Source organism: Haemaphysalis longicornis, unplaced genomic scaffold (genome assembly GCF_048455015.1).
Source record: "Haemaphysalis longicornis isolate Haplotype H1 unplaced genomic scaffold, Haemaphysalis longicornis Haplotype H1 scaffold_7, whole genome shotgun sequence".
Lineage (NCBI taxonomy): Eukaryota > Metazoa > Arthropoda > Arachnida > Ixodida > Ixodidae > Haemaphysalis > Haemaphysalis longicornis.
In genome coordinates, this window is record NW_027526422.1 from 100,800,257 (window position 1) to 100,818,891 (window position 18,635).

The window sequence follows — 18,635 nt, forward strand, 5'->3', positions numbered from 1 at the left end:
GGACCCCGAAAGACGGATTTGTGGAGCACGGCCGACAACCGCCCACTTTGCTTCCACTGTGGTTAAGGTGATCACGTGTACCGCCGGTGCCCCTAACGTGAGCTTGGACTTCGAGGGTGGGTAATGCCGCAATCATTAGTATTCATTGACGTGGCGAACGGTCAAACCCCACTATCATCATCGAATGACGGTCAGAGCAAGACGACGTTGTTCGCTGTCGAGAAGCGCTTGGTCCCTGCTCTTTGGACCCAACGAGTTTGTCGCAATAAAGCCAATTCCTTCAACCTGAAAGGGCAAAGTTCAATCGTCTTATCGGTGACAATATGTGTCAGTGAAATTGTCGCACGTCAAGTCTATTTAAGCAACAACAAAGAAGTTATCTGTAAAGAAAGTATATAACTCCTGGAGTGGAAAGAATTATCACTTTGTGTTCTAATTCGCGAAAGATAAAAAATAATTCATTTGTAACCGTTTCTACAGCCGTTTTATAGGGTCATTGGTATTACGCCTACGTTACTAAAACCTTTACCTTGGCGTCGAAGATCATCGGATAGTATTACCTGCCAAACGCTTATTGACCACTCTCAGCCTTGAGATTCCGACGACATTTGGCTTGTTAATTACAGTCTCTCTTTTCAATCAACAAAAACGAATTTCTGGTGGTTCGAACGTCATTGACACGGGTACAAATCTCTAGCGAAAGTTTTAATATTTTCTGCCTCTTGGGTATAAATGAAGAGGTAACAGGTAAAAGTACAACTGGGAATCTGAAATTCAAATTATTCGCGTATACACAAGAAGCAAGCAGGCACATAACAAGCAATAAGATAATTTTTATTGTTGTAATTTAGGAGAGGAACATGTAAAGAATGACTTTATAGTCTTGAGAACAGGAAACGCATTTTTTAGCTTTGATTGTGAATTTCCCAAATGAAACGAAGGGTGAGGTTTCTTAGCCTGTCTTCAAGAACAGATTACAACGTTTATAAGTTGGTCGTATCTAGTAACAAATATGGCAACAGTACGAAAATGTGAACATGTGCACGTTGGCATTTTGTTTGACCCCCATGGTGGATGACAATGCCTGCTAATGATGGGGAGATCGGTTGCTTCGATTCGTAACGTAGGCAGTCCTGGTATATATAAATGTTACTGAAAGCATGCCTCACTGAATGCAAGCTACACACCAAGCGATATGAATTCTCGCGTCGTTGTGTTATCCTGCACTTTGGCAGTATTTTTCCCAGCAACCTCGAGGTATGTACCGCGACGGAGCCTAGAGTGAAAAAATGGGCTGGAGTAGTCCAGACTCTCTACGTTTGTTACCTAACGCTTATACGATTGTGGACGCTTTCTGTGTTTGGCGACCGCCCCAAGTAGTGTTATTTCGGAATCTTGTTCTCGCTTTCCACGTTTATCTGCAGTCTCCATTAGTAACAAGTCTTCACTGACTTGTGCTTGTGCACTTCATTAATTTCCACTCCGGTCCTATAAAGCCGTGTCAACGAGGTGAAAGTAGGCTAGGCGTTGCAAATACCCATCCGCGTACACATGATGTGGCATTCTGTGATTTTCTCACTTCTTGTGACGCATACGTACGTGGACGCCTACATTCTAAAGGACTCCCCCAGTTGCATTTTTAAGATTCATTGCCAAAATTGCTTATTAATATTTACGACACAATGCACTCCATAGATGCTAATAATTATAATGTTGTCGGGCCTAAGTGGCAGCTAGGGATTGGGTTTTGAACTTCTGACGAAAGTAGCCATCGTCACCAGCGAGTTCATTTAAACGGTACACGTAGTTTTGTGCCACCGTAACCCCGCGCAACGCCAATTCTTTGCAGCACCGGCGATTAAACGCTTTGCAATGTACCTGAAATTATAAACACCAGCAGCACGTCAAACGTAGGGTAGAATCCATGGCCGAGGAAGCATATGGGCACGAATTTTACCAGCAGTTTCGGGCTGTCTTGCTGGTAGCCGAGGGAATAATGCAGTTCCAAATAAAAAGACATCACAACTTAGACGCATACTACTGGAAAAATGTTTAGAAGACGTAATATATACATGAGTTTTTTTTTAACCTGTCAGGCCTTTACCTGGACAGAAAGAGTCAGAGTGCGCTTCTAGCAACATGATTCATCCTGCTCCTGCAAAGATGCACTCCCAAGGAGGCAATTCTCTTCGCCCTAAAAGTTCAGCTACAGGTTGTCGTAGGGGTTGTCATGTTGCTTAAAAATTGAAATCTTGTTGTATCGCGAAAGATATTGTTGCGTCTTAGTAGACGGAGGTGTAGACAGCAGAATGGCGATGTACCTATTTATTAGGCGTGGCGCTACACCGAAGAGTACAGGCAGCACGGCGGGTCTCAGCGAGGATGGCTGAATCAGTCTGGCCCGCGAGCACTGGATCATCACATTTACGTCGTCGTCTTTGAACACCTCGCTGAGCAAGATGCACAGAACGTAGGACTCACTGGGGATTGAATTATGCACAGCTATTACACATACCGTAAGCAGGGGCATTCGCACACACCGCAAGCAAGGGATCGTGGCTTTTTCAAATATCCACGTGACATTTGCAGCTCCCCCCTCCTTTGAGAGAGCATCGTGCCAATGCGTGCAAAGCTCTTGGGGAAAAAAATGAATGCGCTTGCTGCATTCTCCCTCAACGTGTGAGGTAGAGCTGCATACGCACGACATGAACGACACCAGGGCGGTGGTTACGCCGGCGTTGAGAAACGATTCCGGCGTCCACAACCTCGTAGGTTACGTCGCTAAGTTGGCGCAAAACTCTATGAGGACCAAAGTAGCGTTTGAGGAGCTTTTCAGAGAGTGCTCAACATCGAAGAGGAGCCCATACCCAGGCTTGTTCGCCAGGTTTGAAAACGGCAGTCCTGTGACGGAGCTTGTAACGGTGTGGGTCATAGCGCTGTTGCTACCTAGTTCGTAAGCGCGCCAGTTGACGCGCCTCTTCCTCTCGTTCCGTAATCTCATTTTGCTTCAAGTTGTCGTTGCTTATGTTGTGAGGCAGCATCGTGTCCAACATAGTGGTCACGGGTCGGCCAAAAAGAAGGAAGAATGGCGGCACCTGGGTCCTGCCTTGTTGAGCCGTATTGTAAGCGAATGTGACGTATGACAATATGGTGCCCAGGTCTTGTGCTCGGCGTCGGTGTACATACACAGCATATCCACTATTGTTTTGTTGAGACGTTCTGTCAACCCGTTTGTCTGAAGGTGGTATGCTGTTGACGTCCGATGTGAAGTACCGCTTAGTTGCATCACTGGGTCGACAAGCCCAATATTAAAAATAAATAAAAAACATGGCAACTTCGAATGCATTTCCTCTTTGGAGAGCCTTTGTTTCTGCACAACGAGTGAGGTAGTCGGTGGCAACAACAATCCGCTTGTTCCCATGGACGACGTCGGAAATTGTCGCAACAGGTCTATCACTACCTGTTGATATTACTTCTGGGGGTTTGGACACGGTGCAGGAGGCCCGGTGGACAGAGTGGTGGCACTTTCCATCGTTGACATTCACGGCACGTGCGCACGTAATGCCGCACGGCTGCAGAAAGTTTTGGCCATGATAATGACTGCTAGACCACAGTCACGGTACGGGTGAAGCCAAGGTTACTCGCCGTCAGCTCATGGTAGCAAGCCTGCAGAACCTCGTTACGATGTATTGCGCGAACAAGAAGCAAGTAGCTTCGGCCATGCGGAGAAAAGTTCGTTTTATAGAGGACACCACCGCGGATACTGGAGGATGACAGGGTTCTTGAAACTCCCGCGGCACAGTGGGCGGACGTCATGCAATAAATCAACCAGCGGCCGTAGCTCGGAGTCCCCCGTTGCTGCTCCGACACGGGGGATGTGTCCAGCACGACACGAAAAGCGTCATCATCGGTGTAGTCATTCACCGACGCAGGGAAAGCTGGTGCTCGCGAGAGAAATCTGCGTCGTCATTCTCTTGGCCGGACTTGTAAACGACTTTGAGGTGGAAGTCTTATAAGCTGAAGGCTCCACCTAGCTAATCATCCAGGTTGGTCTTTTAGGCTCATCAACCAGTTGAGCGAGTGATGGTCACTGACCACTGTAAATCGACAGCCATACAGGTATGGTTGAAATTCAAGACTGCACAAACGATGTCGAGGCATTCTCTTTCGTTGGCCGAGTAGTTGGTTTCCGAAGAGGACAATGTTCGGCTGGCGTAGGCTATCACCCTTTCGGCGCCGTCTTGGCATTGAAAAAGAACCGCTCCGAGTCAAACAATATTGGCGTCGGTATGAAGCATGGTGATCGCGTTTTCGTCTAAATGGGACAATACCGGAAGTGTTTGCACCCGTTGGTGCAGCTGGTCGAACGCCCTCTGTTGCTCGTCATTCCAAATGAACACGACGTCATCCCTGGTAAGGTTGGTCAGCGTAGCTGCAATGCGGGCGAAGTCCTGTATAAATCGTCTGTAATGGCAGCATAGCCCCAAAAACCACCTCATGGCTTTCTTGTTTGTTGGCAAGGGGAATTGAGATACCGCTTCAGTCTTAGCAGGACCAGGTCGAACTTCGGCACTGCTAACCACAAGACCGAGTAACAGGAGTTCCTCGCACCCAAAATGACACTTTTCAGACTTTATTGTAAGTCTGGCAGATCGCATCACCTCGAAGAAAGAAGTGAAACGTTCGAGGTGTTCTTCAAACGTGGTGGAAAACACGATCAGGTCGTCCAGATACACCAAGCACGTTTGCCACTTTAGTCCCGACAGCACGGTGTCAACCAGTCTTTGAAAAGTGGCTGGAGCGGAGCACAACCCGAACGGCAACACTTTAAATTCGTACAGTCCATCAGGCGCCGCAAAAATGGTTTTCTCACGGTCCCGTTCATCGACCTGGATTTGCCAATACCCGCTTTTTAGGTCCATAGAGGAAAAATAGCGGACGTGTGGGAGTCTGTCGAGGGACTCGTCAATGCGGGGCAACGGGTAAACATGTTTCTTTAACCTCGTTGAGTTTGCGGCAGTCCACTCAAAACCGCAATGTCCCATCTTTCTCTTTCACTAAAGCAACGTGCGATGCCCAGGGACTACTCGATGGTGCGGTGACGTCGTCTTCCAGCATTTGCTGTACTTGCTGCCGTGTCGCATCGGGCTCCTTGGAGGCCAAACGGTAGGTATTCTGAGGAATGGGCCTTATCGTTTCTTCGGTAATTATTCGGTGCGTTGTCAGATGCGTGTGACAGACACCTCCTGTGAACTAAAAATAGTCCGCATATTGTTCTAGTGCCTCGAGGAGCACTCGCCGTTTTTCGGACGACCCGTTGGTGCTGACGTCTATGGCGAGTTTAGCGCTCGCTGTTGCGGTGGCACCAGTTTCTAGCACAAAACAGTCCTCTGTGTCGTAAACAGCTTCGAAGAAGGCTACAGTAGTTCTTTTAACGATGTTCTGGCGCTCATTAGCGAAATTGGTGAGCAGGAGATTTTAGCGGCCACAGAACAGGTGCACCAGGCCTCTAGCGATGGCAAAGCATGGTCGAAGAAGAGCGGTGTGTGCAGCTCAGCAACGCCATCGGCAGTTCAAGGATCGCCGCAGGCTACGGCGACGAACCCGCAGGATCGTGGCGGCATACTTACGTCGTCCGTGCGATACCCAGCGGCAGACGTCGGTGCTAGGTAGGCTGTACTGGAGGCCGGTTCGCCGAACGGCTTATCCTTTCCTCGTCGATGTCTCTTACGGCGTCGTATTCACGCAAAAAATCCATGCCGAAGAGTACGTCTTTACAGCACCGAGGTAGAATGACGAAAGTGCCAACAAAGTCGAAACCTCCTAGACGAATCCTACCCGTGCATTTCCCGACTGGTATCATGAGGTAGCCTCCGGCGGACGGAAAGTGAGGCCCGTACCACGCAGTCTTTACCTTGCGCAAGCGCTCGGCAAATTGCTGGCTCACGATGTATTATTCTGCTCCGGTGTCTAGCAAAGCGGTCACTCATGCCCATCCACAGAAACCATGAGCACAGTACTAGCGCCTTCGTCGGTGTTAAGGGCCGTCGTCGTTGTGTGCTTACACTGCGGCAATACTCTAAGGGCGCTTTGGTTTCTTCGAAGGGTAACGGCACATCCGTTGGTTGACGTCGGCGGCGGTGGAAGGTCTTCTGAGCTTCTGGAATCAGCAACATTGCCTGCCAAGGTCACGTCGTCTAGTTTCCTCGCCGGTGGTTGGAAAACCGGACGTCGGGGCCGTCTCGAGGAGCACGACGGGTCGTGGGGAGGTGCGGTGCTGGAGAAGGTGAGCGGAATCGCGGTTAAGCCGACTTGGTGTTTCGTGCGCAGAGGTAGGCGGCGATTTTGGTCGGCCGCTGGCCAAGACGGGGAGGAGGAGCAGCCGAAGAGAAGCCACGTAGTCCGATCTCGCGGTAGGGGCACCGTCTGTAGACGTGGCCAGGCTCACCACACTGATAGCATAGCGGTTGCCAGTCAGCTGTGCGCCCCAAATCCGTCTTGCGAACCAGGGTCATTGAAAATTTCGGCTGCGAAGTGTGCCACGACTGCACAGGTGGGGGTGGTTCACTGAGTGGGTCAGTCGGCAGGAGTAAGACTGTCGCAGCAGCAATGCTGACGCGTTGCTTCTGCGTAGCTTATGAGGCTCTCTTGCACGGGCGGGTCGGAAGGTAAGAATGCTTGGCGCAGCTCCTCGTGCAGAATCCTGGCAACGGAGGGTGTTTGCTGTGGAGTCGCAATACTAAGCTTGCCTAGCTCTTCACGGAAGAACGACGTGATCAGTTCCCACAAACAGCTGTCGTCACTCTTCAGGTTGGCAGCGGTTCCGGGAGCGCTGGAGGACCTCCGAGAATACTGACGACTTCGCTCCTACACGGCCCGCTTGATAGCCGTGGCCTCCCTGACGGACGCTTGCAGAGTGCGGGGCGGGTTTCGGACAAGGCCGGCAAAAGCTGCCCGTGCATAAGGTAGCGAAGTTTCTTCTCCTCCGACATGGCAGGATAAGCACGGAAAAAAAAGTTGTGCCATGTCTTAGGCAAACATGGTGACACTCTCGTTAGGCTTCTAGATTCTCGACTCCAGCAACCGCAGCGCGTGCTGACGACGACCCGGGTCAGAAAAGGCTTTCTGAAGCTCCTGGCGGAAGTCGGTTCAGGACGGGAATGTAGCCTCATGGTTCTCGTACCAAGTACGAGCGGAGTCTTCCAACGAGTAGTAGACATGGCCCAGTTTGAGCGCATCGTCCCACTGATTAAAAAAGGCAACACGGTCGAAGTGGGCAACCCAGTCTTCCACGTGCTCGAAGGCATCCCCTTGGAATTTATTTGGTGTGGGAGACTAGTGAATTACCACCTGGGGTGTGTCTATAACGGGAGCATGCGCGGCCTGGCGGTTCCGGACGTTGGAGAGGCCCGGTAATTCAGGAGAGAGACCGAGCTGGCGCCGACTGCTCCGATAGACTGGCGTGTCGATGAGACACGGTCTTTCTGGGCTGGCGTAGGACAGGGATCCAGACATCAGAAAACCCAGCTTCCCCACTAGTGTTGCGTCTTGGTAGACGGAGGTGTTGACAGCAGGATGGCGATGTACTTATTTATTAGGCGTAGCGCTACACCGAAGAGTAGAGGCAGCACGGCGAGTCTCAGCGAAGATGGCTGAATTAGTCTGGCCTGTGTGCGGTGGACCCACACATTTACGTCGTCTTCTTCGAACACCTATCTGGCCAAGAAGCACAGAAAGTAGCAGTCACTGGGGATTGAACTCAGCACGGCGATCACCCACACAGTAAGCAGGTGTCCCGATCGCACTCACCCCAACCAGGGGATCGCGGCTTGTCAAATACCCACGTGGCAATATGTTGCCCCGCGCGATACACTTCTCGGAGCGAGGCAAGAACCTGATTACGACCTCGGCATGTCATTGAACACACGCGGCCGGTGGTCCCCGCCAAGAAGGACGCATAGAGCTGTGCAAACTGGGGGGCCTCTACCACCACAATAATGAGAATTTTAGAGCCCTCTGCCACGGGTGTCAGGATACAGGTCACGGCCATTTGCATAAACTAAAAACCGCCAAACCTAAGTTTATTTATTGTTGAAAAGAAATTGTTTTCTTTATTCTCATTGAGAATAGATGAAATAGCACGACAATGCGGCACAGAAAAAGACAATTACAAATGTAGCGACTTTTTCGCTCACGTGAGCTCATGGAGGTCGCGACGAATAGTACTGTTAATATTTATGGGTTCGGTGCTTGAAACCCAGTATTTCTTGGCTAAGGCTACAAAACCCCTACATAAATAATGGAACTATGCGGTCACCAATATATGATAGCTGGTAACAAGTCGTTTTACTGCGCACGATAATGATCGGGGTGCACCCGGGACTCCCAGTGCAGGCTTGCCTATCAATAGTTGCAACCATAGATGCACTGGTCGCAATATCTATGCCCACGAACATTTCCGTGGCAATACAACCAGGATTGCGATATTCCGCTCCGGGGAACGTAGAAGCCAGAGACTCCGGGGGGCGATGGTGGAAGGTCAATGAACGTGTGGATATGTCATAGCCTACACCTAACAGAGCTTAAACATACAAACCCCCCTTATTAGCCAGAAGTCTGGTATGCCCAACTGATGGCATGGGTCATCCAGATAAAAACGCACTGCAGTAAAGCCGACTGTACATAATGTGTTTCACAAACTAACGATGATGATAAGCGAAGGCACACGATGCTTACTGAGAAAGGAAAACGATTCCCTGGATCTGAATCGAACCTGGGTTTATCGTGTTATGAAGCCCATGCCTAGTAATTTGCGCTATTCTGACACTGACGAAGCAGCTTCGCGTTTTAAGCATTTTTACAGAATGTCGACTTGCGATAATAAATTTGGTACGCTGTGACAGTGCGATCGAAGATTTTAGGCGTGTTAAACTTGCCTATTATTCTAGCGTTTAGTATGCTCCTGGGTTGAATCTGGTGAGGCTGTCAGTAGGGTAATTTCAGATAAGATCGACAAAAGGGGGCTGTTCGAATGTTGAATTTACTTAAAATTTTATATTCCTCGCTGATTATTTCAATGCCGAGATTCAGCAATATTGTCATGTAACAGCGTCGGGATAGAATGTCGGAAGGGGGTGCATTTACAAAACAGACACTATAGTCAGTGACACAAAAGTAGGTTGATGGCACTCAGCCAGTCCAGTGGAAACTGGGACTGCGTCTACCTTTACTTCGTTTCGTAGGTCATCGACCAGCATCTTTCCACAGGAGCACATACCTAGATAGGGAGAGTTTTTTTTTCAACGTTTATTGAAATGTAGAAAAAACACCCGGGGGTCTCTTACTAGTGCATCAGACCTCCTTAGTGGTAGCGATAAGTTAAGGTTCACGACGGGTATGGGTGGGAAATAGCAAGGGAAAAATAGTGGCTTGGGATATGAAATGTAGGAGAGTCTCCCACACTGCCTTCGCTAAATTAGGTGGGTACGAGGGACGCAGGAGATCATTTAAGAATTTGGTCGTACGTTAGCGGGAAGGCGGTCTGGGAGAACCTGTCTTTCAGTTTGAAATCGAGGGCATGTCCAAATAATGTGTGCAGTGGTGTCCAGAATTTGCAGGGAATACACCTGTCCTAATTAAGTGACGAATTAAAAAACTTGTCGTTTTGCACAGGAAAGGTTGGTAAGTGTCATTAGCTGTCTTAGGCGGACTTGTTGATAGCGAGAATAGGACTTGGGAATGGTAGTGTGGTTTACCAGGGAGGCGAGAAAGTCTTTCCGTTGCCGTTTGATGGCGGTACGGTGCTCGTCAGGGTCATAATCGCAGTCCGAAGGCGTACAGCTGGATTGGGGCACGGTTGTGAACGACGCACGTGCCGCCAAATGGGCTGACTCATTTCCGGGGATTCTGGCATGGGCGGGCACCCACGTGATGGTCACGTCGTTGAAGCCCGCTCTTGAGTTCTTGGGTCTACTCGCAGGCTGTATAATAGTTGATGGTGACATTCCAGGAAAGCTCCCCGGCTATCTGCGTAAATATGTATCAGTTTGTACATTACAAAATATGATATGTTCCGAACAATGTGACGAAGTGAGAGGATGATACTTTCTAGTTCTGCCCCTTTAATTGCGGTATCTGATGGCAAGGAATGAACGCTATTGAAGTAACTGCTGGTATATGCCACGTCCCAGTTGTGCTGGATTCTGTTTTAGATGCGTCAGTGTCGATGCTGAGTGTATTAGGGTGGCCAGACCGTTTATGGTGTTGTTTTGGAGATTTCCGCCTGTTTTGTGGTTGGGGATCGGGTTTCGGAGCCGTTAATGACCGGGTGGTCCATAGTTCTGATGTGTTGGCTATGTCTGGCAGCTTCGAGGTATTGTGGCCAATGGCTTCAAAGGTGGGTTGTCCGTACCGTGAGGTGGACAGTCGCTGTACATGTGATTTACGGATTGCGTATGCCCTGTAGGCGTATCTAGGCATTGCAAGGGTTAAGGCTTGGGCGAGTTGGTGCATGATTAGACAATAATAAGTATCTAGGCATGTTATTGCAGTCGTAAAGGTCACGAATTCTATTGTAAATTGGTAGGCCTGTAATGAGTCGTAGAGGTTCTCTGTTAAGTATTTATTGGGTTTGATGTTGCTGTGTAGTAATATTGAGGTAAGGATAGGCATACATGACTCGTGAAATAAGGAAGGTGTGGGTGAGGTGTCTAAGGTCATGTTCTTTAAGGCCAGACCTGGGTGTGGTGAAGCGCTTTGTAATGCGGAGGATCTGTTATCTGTTCTTCAGTTGTTATTTCTTTCCTCACGTGTCACTTTCTTTCCGTATTTATTGCCCGTTCAGTGACAATAAACTCAGTTGTTAGTCAGCGCCCTGTCCGTGTGCCCTTTCTGTAGTCCTGTTTATAGCGCTGTTTTATAAGGTAGATCTGTTTAATTGTTTTGAATGTGTTAGTGACCCATGTAGTAGCCTGGCTGTCTTGATTAGTGTATAAGCCTAGTGCCGTAATAGAATATGTGCGAGGAATAGGCTGAAGATTTAGCTTCAAAGAGAAGAGCTCGGAAGTTGGTTGCTTTCTGAAGTTGGGGCCATTAAGTAGCACGACGTACTACTTTTTGTTAGGTAAGGCCCGAATACGAGCATCGCGAAAGAAATTTTTAACAACGCCAATGGCTTGCTGGAGCATGTATTCTTGTTCTCCTACTCAGCCTTTGTTTGACCATAATGGTATATCGTCTGCATAAATAGTGAAGTGCACATCAGGTATACTGGTGAAATATGTGGGCAGGCGTGCCATTACCAAATTAAAAAGAGTATGAAATACGACAGCACCTTGTTGCACCTCAATCCCATTAAGTCGAGGGGACGAGTTTGTCTCCTGTTGCAATTTCATAAGTACGATTGAATAAAAAATACTTAACGGAATTGAAAGCTCAGCCTGTGATTCCGAAATGTTCAGTGCTTTCAATTACTGATTTATGCGTGACAGTGTCGAACGCCTTTTTAATATCAATGCCTACTACTGTTCTTGTTTGCACTGTAGTAGTAGGGAGAAGAATGTGCTCGTGAAGGAGCAGTAGAGCATCCTGGGCACTGGCACGGGGTCTGAAGTCGATTTCAAAAGGGTCTAGTACGAGAAGAATGTGCTCGTGAAGGAGCAGTAGAGCATCCTGGGCACTGGCACGGGGTCTGAAGCCGATTTCAAAAGGGTCTAGTACGAGAAGAATGTGCTCGTGAAGGAGCAGTAGAGCATCCTGGGCACTGGCACGCGGTCTGAAGCCTATTTGAAAAGGGTGCAGTACGTCCTTCATTTCTATATAATGTCGTAACCGACATGAGAGCATCCGTTGTATTATTTTACAGATAATACAGGTAAGTGATATTGGGAGTAAATTGGTTAGGGAGGCAGGTGTTTTGCCTTGTTTCGTGATGGGGATAAGAACAGAAGTTTTTCAATCTGGAGGTAGTGTGCCGCGTTCCCAAATATTGTTTATTTCATCTAATAAAGGTGTTTTGGCATTCCCAGAAAGGTTTTTTGAATCACAATTTTTAATCGCGTCCTTTCCTGGGGCTCCTTTCGGCTTTGGTGGCGTGCAAAGTAAGCTCTAATCGCCTAACGTGAAAGGTGAGTCTATGTCCGTAGGAGGTGGATGTGGGAGGATAGGCGCGTAAATGAAAGGATCTGGGCTGCATGGATGGTTGAGGAAAGAAACTGTCTCCTGCGTTTATAGCGAGTCCGTGAGGTGTCATATTGAAATGTAATGCAGCACTTTCCGCAGTCGTGCAGATTTTGGTCTTACCGAACATTGAATTAGAATTGTTCAGATTCGCGAAAGATGAAGAGACCCGCTTAAAGAGTCGCAGATGTCTCTCCATTACTTATTGTACAAGTATTTAGTGTAAGATGTAGCCCTTTTAGTTGCGAGGTTGAGTTTCCGCCTAAGGCGCGGTGTGATGCCTTCTCTCTGTACATGCGCTTCAATAAAAGAAGAGGGGAATTTCAGAGGTTAAGCAGATGTCAATAAGGGTCTGGATTTTTGGGATAGACACGCGTCCTGATAACGGATTGTTTTCTGGCGTGGCGAATAGCCTCCATAATTAGACTTAAGCTCGATGGTTCTGAATTGGTGTTCATGAGGGCGCAGCGGTACCTGTCTCGATTGATGTGTTGTACATATCTGTATGGAATGTTCCTTTTAGAATGCAGGCTAACGGCGATAGGGGATGGTCGCTGCCCATAGTATCAGTTAGCGCAGTCCAGGTATGCTTAAGTTTGCGACTACCCCACGTTAAGTATGGTGTAGTGTTGTTTTAGCGATTGTTTTCAGCTAACCTATTTGGCATGTCTACATCGTTAAACAGGACGAACTTAGCCGATGTCATGCTGGATAGTAATTGATTGATCTGATGGCTGGTGCTTAGATAACCCCAATCTTGATGATGTGCATTGAAATCTCCTCCAATTGTGAAAACACCAGATGGGAACAGGGTACGGAAATGAGAGATCCAACTGAAGTCATAGCACAAAGTAGGTAGGCATCCCATTCGAATATAGGCCGAAACAATAACATATGTATGATGATGAAATGTGCAGCGAACTGCAATGACTTCCTGCAATGTGGTACAGTATTTTTTAGTGTTTACCTGCGTGTGGGGAATGTACTCGTCGATGTATATTGCAGCTTTATCTGGAGTCGAAGGCCACCCCATGCGTTTGTCTTTAATTGGAGTCGTGGTAGCCAATCTCACCAGGTAAAATGGTGCTATAGTCGTTGGTTTCCTGGAGAAGTAACGCTATAGGGTGAGTTTTTTGCAGATGTAGGCAACGTTTTGCCTTTCTTAGAGGCAAACTTCGACAGTTGCATTATAGAATTCACGTTGAATTCTGAGGGGGCAGCTGGCAGTCACGCATGATAGTTTGGCAGCCGGTGGAACTTGCAGTTGACACTGAAGAGTGCTACGGATGATGTTGGGCAGGGAGGTTCTGACGTCAGAAACGGCCCGGTGAACCTCGACTAATTTGTATTCTTGGAGCTGTGGGATCCCGTTTTGTTGCATCGCTTGCATGGTGCTGGATCTGGTTCGTTATTTCTTGCTGCTGAATGGAGGTGACCTGTTCCTTGATGAAGGCAATAAGTCACGTTCGCAACGATGCAAAAATTTTCTGCTTCAGGCTTTCTAATTTGGGCAAAATTGGCTGGGCGGCTGGAGCTGGCTGGCTGTTGGTCTCCTATAGATGGAACATGAGACCCGTTGATGGCAATGCCTGTTGACACGGCAATGGTGGAAATTCATTGCTTGAAAAACGACGAAACCAAGCTAACGTTCGGGCGTGGAGGGATTTCATGTTCAATTTGCGCATGGTGCTTTAGCCGTTTAAGCGTTGCGTTCTGGGCTTCTTTACAAGCCGGGCATGTCGGATCAGTAGCGAGATGCACACCTTTGCAATTGGTGCAGGGTGGTGTAGTCGCCCACTGGTGGTTTTGCGCTGCTGCCAGACCACACGTGGAACATTTGGGCGCTGTATGGTTTGGGCAAATGTCTTTTATGACCCATCTGGTGACAGGTGTCACATACAAGAGTGCGTGGCTTGTAGGGGAAGATTCTTGTAACGACCCCGAAGAGAAGAACAGTGCACGGGAGTGATGGGGCAATGAATGTGACAAGTGCTGAGTTTGTCTTGCCGAGCCGACGAGCAGTGATGATTTCTGCGGCCGATTAGCGCGGGTGTTGCTTGAGAGCAATAGGTGAAATGTCCCGTATTCCGTGTATTACGCCTCTGATATGCCCGTCTGGAAGGGCCTCGTACCCGTTGACTGGAATGACGTTTCCTTGCACCTCCAGTTGCGTTAAAATCAGTAGATGAGTAGCAAGCAGAGGCGACTCCAAGTCTACAGCGAGTAGGTTTGAGCATTCCAAAAGGCGCACCTGAAAGGCAACTTTTATGGGAAGTGTCTTGACATGGCGGTCAATAGCTCGGCGCGCATGAATAAAGACTATTTTTTTAGGTTGACTGGCTCCTTTGGGCGGAAAATGACGGTGATGGACAATAGGGTTCGCTGAGTTGGCATACTTGAAGCCTTGAAGCCTTGCTGGTTGTAGGGGATTCTACGTCCATGTGTTGGTGGCCAGTAATGAGCTGATAGGAGCTCGTGGAAGCGGCGGTTGATGATGCGGCTTATCCAGCAGGTATAGCGGCGTCAGGCGGAGTGTTAGAACGGCAGGCTTGCCGTTTAGCCTTTTTTGTCATAGGTGCTATGAAGTCTGTATTTGTCTCACCAGTTATATTTTCGAAGTCTTTTGTTGGATCGCCCACATCTATCTCCAGCGCTGAGTAGGGGTTGAGATCATGAAAAGTCATGTAAGCAGCGGCAGCGGTCACTGCTGAGGAGGCTGGGTTCGTCGTAACGATGTTACTGAGATCCACAGCATTCTCCGAATTCTCGGAACCACGTACCTCAGAAAGAAACCCCAAGGGGCGTTTTTGCAAATGGGATAAGGTAACCCCGACAAAAACCAGGTTTCCGCCGCAACGGCGTTAAGGCACTTCCGGGACAGTTGGAACACCTGCATTTGCGGCCGGCCCTCGTAACATTTTCAAGAAAAGCTGGATAGCATTTGTGACACATCTCCCCGGCCGCAGAAGCCCCCCAGCAGAAGCAGGTGGATTTCATGTGTGGTACTGCTTGTGGCGGTTCACATGAACCAGCTGAGGTGATGAATGCCCAGATGATGTCAGGGGCAACAGAGGCGCAAGTTCGTCGTTATCGGGGGTGACGCACGCACTCAGATAGTAACATTCGACGACAAGGGTTCACAAAAGAACCAAGGAGCCAGGCGCAAAGATTTCAGGATGGTGCGTGCGACTTGAGGGTGCTTGTAAGGCCAAAAGCCGTTCAAGGGCAGCCTCGCGCACCACTTCAGCGTGGGCGATGAAATCACGAGCATATGCGGTGGTTGGCTTACTTAAGCAGGCAGCGTGGTGTCAAACGGTAAAAGTTGGATCACGGCCAAAGATAAGGATGAAAGGAGGATATCCAGCAATGTCATGCCTGGTTGAATTATAGGCAAATGTGATATAAGGTAGTGTAATATCCCAATCTCGATGCTCGTTGAAAACGTTTATTGCAAGAATGTCAGTGAGCGTTTGTTGAGCCACATAGTAAGGCTCATTTGTTTGAGGATTGTACGCGGTCCTCAGTTTTTGCTTTTTTTCAGCAGAGAAAAGAAGGTTGTTGACAACCTGGGAAAAAAGGGCCCGCCACGGTTGTTGAAAACTTGGGACAAAAAGTATTGGCCATGGTCCGTGTGACGCACGGTGACATCGTGCAGGAGGAAATCCGCGACATCTGCAGCACAGCTTATGTGGAGCGCGCTTGTGACAACGTAGCGTAGCAATGCTTCGTGTCAATTTCTACGGAAGCTGGCCAAAGTCTGCGGCAATATGGTCGAGAAAAAAATGTCCAACTGTAAAAAAACGTCGGAAAGCGAGAAGTTGCCCCCCTCCCCGCGCTACATGCCCGTTCGCTTTGGCCAACATTAGCGACCTCTGGCTACAAAAACATTTAACAGGGCTAATTGATAAATTTTGTGCCCAATTTGCGCCTAGTGAACATTTCTTTAGAAAGTGTGGCTGCTGCTACAAATAAAATGTTTTTGGCAGAAAAGTGTCCAATTGGGCTAATAGCAAATTTTTGTTCTAACTTTGAGGCTAAATTTTACAACTATTAAAACAGCAACCTTAATATTTTACTCACACGCCCTCCTTCTACTTTTAAACAAACACACCCAATATTATAAATGTACCCTTTACAGTAAAGAGTCAACCTGCGCGCAACGTTGAAGAAAAAACTTGAAAACACAAACTTCAGGAGCTCATACAAAAAAATTACATCTCCAATTTTTCTCAAATGCTCCACAGGTGTAGGCCTCTACGTGTAATTGCATTATCATCGAAACCATGTTGTATCATTTTGTTACTAAAGTGCGTACAGCGTGACAGAGGAGCCGTGTCCGCCTGCCCTCCACGACGTACTGTAGCGACAGTGACTTCTCAAAGATTTGCATAGAATATCTCTTTTGTTTAAAAGGCAAATGATCTCTTTACGGATGCAATGGGTGAGAATTTAACAAAAATTGGCAGTTTCAAATTCCACGTTCGCACCATAACAACCAATCTGCGCAGAATTTAGAGTCTGGGGATTTGGCGGAAAACGACAAAACTCTTAGATTCAGCCCCAAATTATTAAGAAAGGGCTCTTTTTATTTGTGCGAAACCCTCCAAATACATTACCCTCTAAATGTACTTTGGTTAGAACAGAAGCACATTGCATCTTATTGATACTGGAGTGTGTAAAGCGCGAGATTGGAGCCATGGCAGCCATGATCTTCCCATTTGTTATCAGTGTGGTATCCGTACATCGGTAACATATTGCTGATTCTTTTGTACAATAGGCAAAATAATATGTCAGACATGAAACTTGACAGAACAAATAAAAAAAATGAATGATAATTTTAAAGGTAATGTTTGGCGCCATGAACTATCGTCACTCTATCGAAATTGTGTACTGCTGTTCAGGGTGTTGAACCGGAGCCGAACCGAACCGAAAACCGGAACTGAACCGGTATTTCTTCCGGAACTGAACCAGGACCCGAGATGTTATCTTTTGAGTACGCTGAACCCGAACCGGAACTGAACCTAAGAAAGAAAAAACGGTTACCGGTTCATGCCGAAATAGTTCGACCCTCCGTGGTTGATATTGCACAGTCAATGCAATTCATGCCTTTTTTTCTTTCACGCGCCATCAACTTCGTATCCGCTCCCGCACTTTCCCCTCCAGACAATTGAACACTACCACACCCTATGTAACAACAGGGGAAACGAATGTACCAAAGTAGCAATAGTCCGTTGGTGCTGGGAGCGCGATCGTAGTGCAAGCTGACCAAACGAAATGTCACTCTCGGCAGCTTGCAGGGGATATAAAACGACTTTGTCCTTCCCTAGCTGCGACTTTATTGGAGCAATCAGGCTGCAAGAGTGCTCCACTACGCAACAGCGAAAGCACACACCCGATGTGTGCAAACTTTTTGCATTTCATAATTTGTTTAAAAGGTCTGACACCGGCAAATTGAAAATTCTTGACAAGTGTGACTGCAGGAGCTACACAGTGGCTAACCCGTTTGCTGCTGACCACAAGTTGGCTCGATCTCGTTACGCCACGACCGTTTTTCTGAAGTAGATGGAAATCGAGAACGTCCGTGTATCGCGATTTTGATCCATGTTTACTATCACCAGCTGTTTAAAATAGGTCTGCCCACCAGCAACATATGCTGCGCCTCGGACCAAAGATATAGAATGGTGCATCAAATGCGGCAGATTTTTTTAATGTGTTTACACGAAAAACAAACAAACAAAAAGGCGAATCACGTTGTTTTAAAATAATGAGCAAAAACTAAGTAAAATACGAATAATTTTAAGAAAGAAAGCACCAAAACGTGGTAATTGTTCTATACTATTCTTTGCCTTGCCTTTCACAACCAAACGTATAATCAATGCGAAGAAGTGAGTTCCGTGGTCAGTTTTTGAAGACAGCACCGTGTACAAGTTCCATTTTTCACAGATACAAATAACAACAGGTCTGTCAGGAAAAACTGTTAAGGTGCGCACTTAATCCCTTGGCAAGAAAATGCAGCCCTTGACCTTATGTTGGAAGCAGAAAGAGTAAGAAAGCGGATTACATTTGCAGAATCGCAGGCCAGTACCTCACAGTGTCCCATTCGCCCAGGGATCATCTTTTCTGTATGTTCTAGTTTTTTTTTTTTTGAAGGTGCATTTCTATTGACTGCCCAAATTGGTACATCACTTCTACTGCTACTCGTTCCGGAGAGGAGTAGTGCTGTGGACGAAGTAAAGAGTGTCTACCCAAAAAAGTCCCATCTCTTGCTCCGCGCGTCAAATTTTCCTTTCATTTCTTAACAGCATAATCTGTTATAAAATTCCGCAATGTAGCACACGGAACGACGGTACAATAACACGCTGATTGTAATGCACACATCGGGTATAGCTATCACAAAACGAATTGCAGTGTTCGGAGCAATAGTGCAGTGACTGAGCGTTAACTAAACTACTTACTTT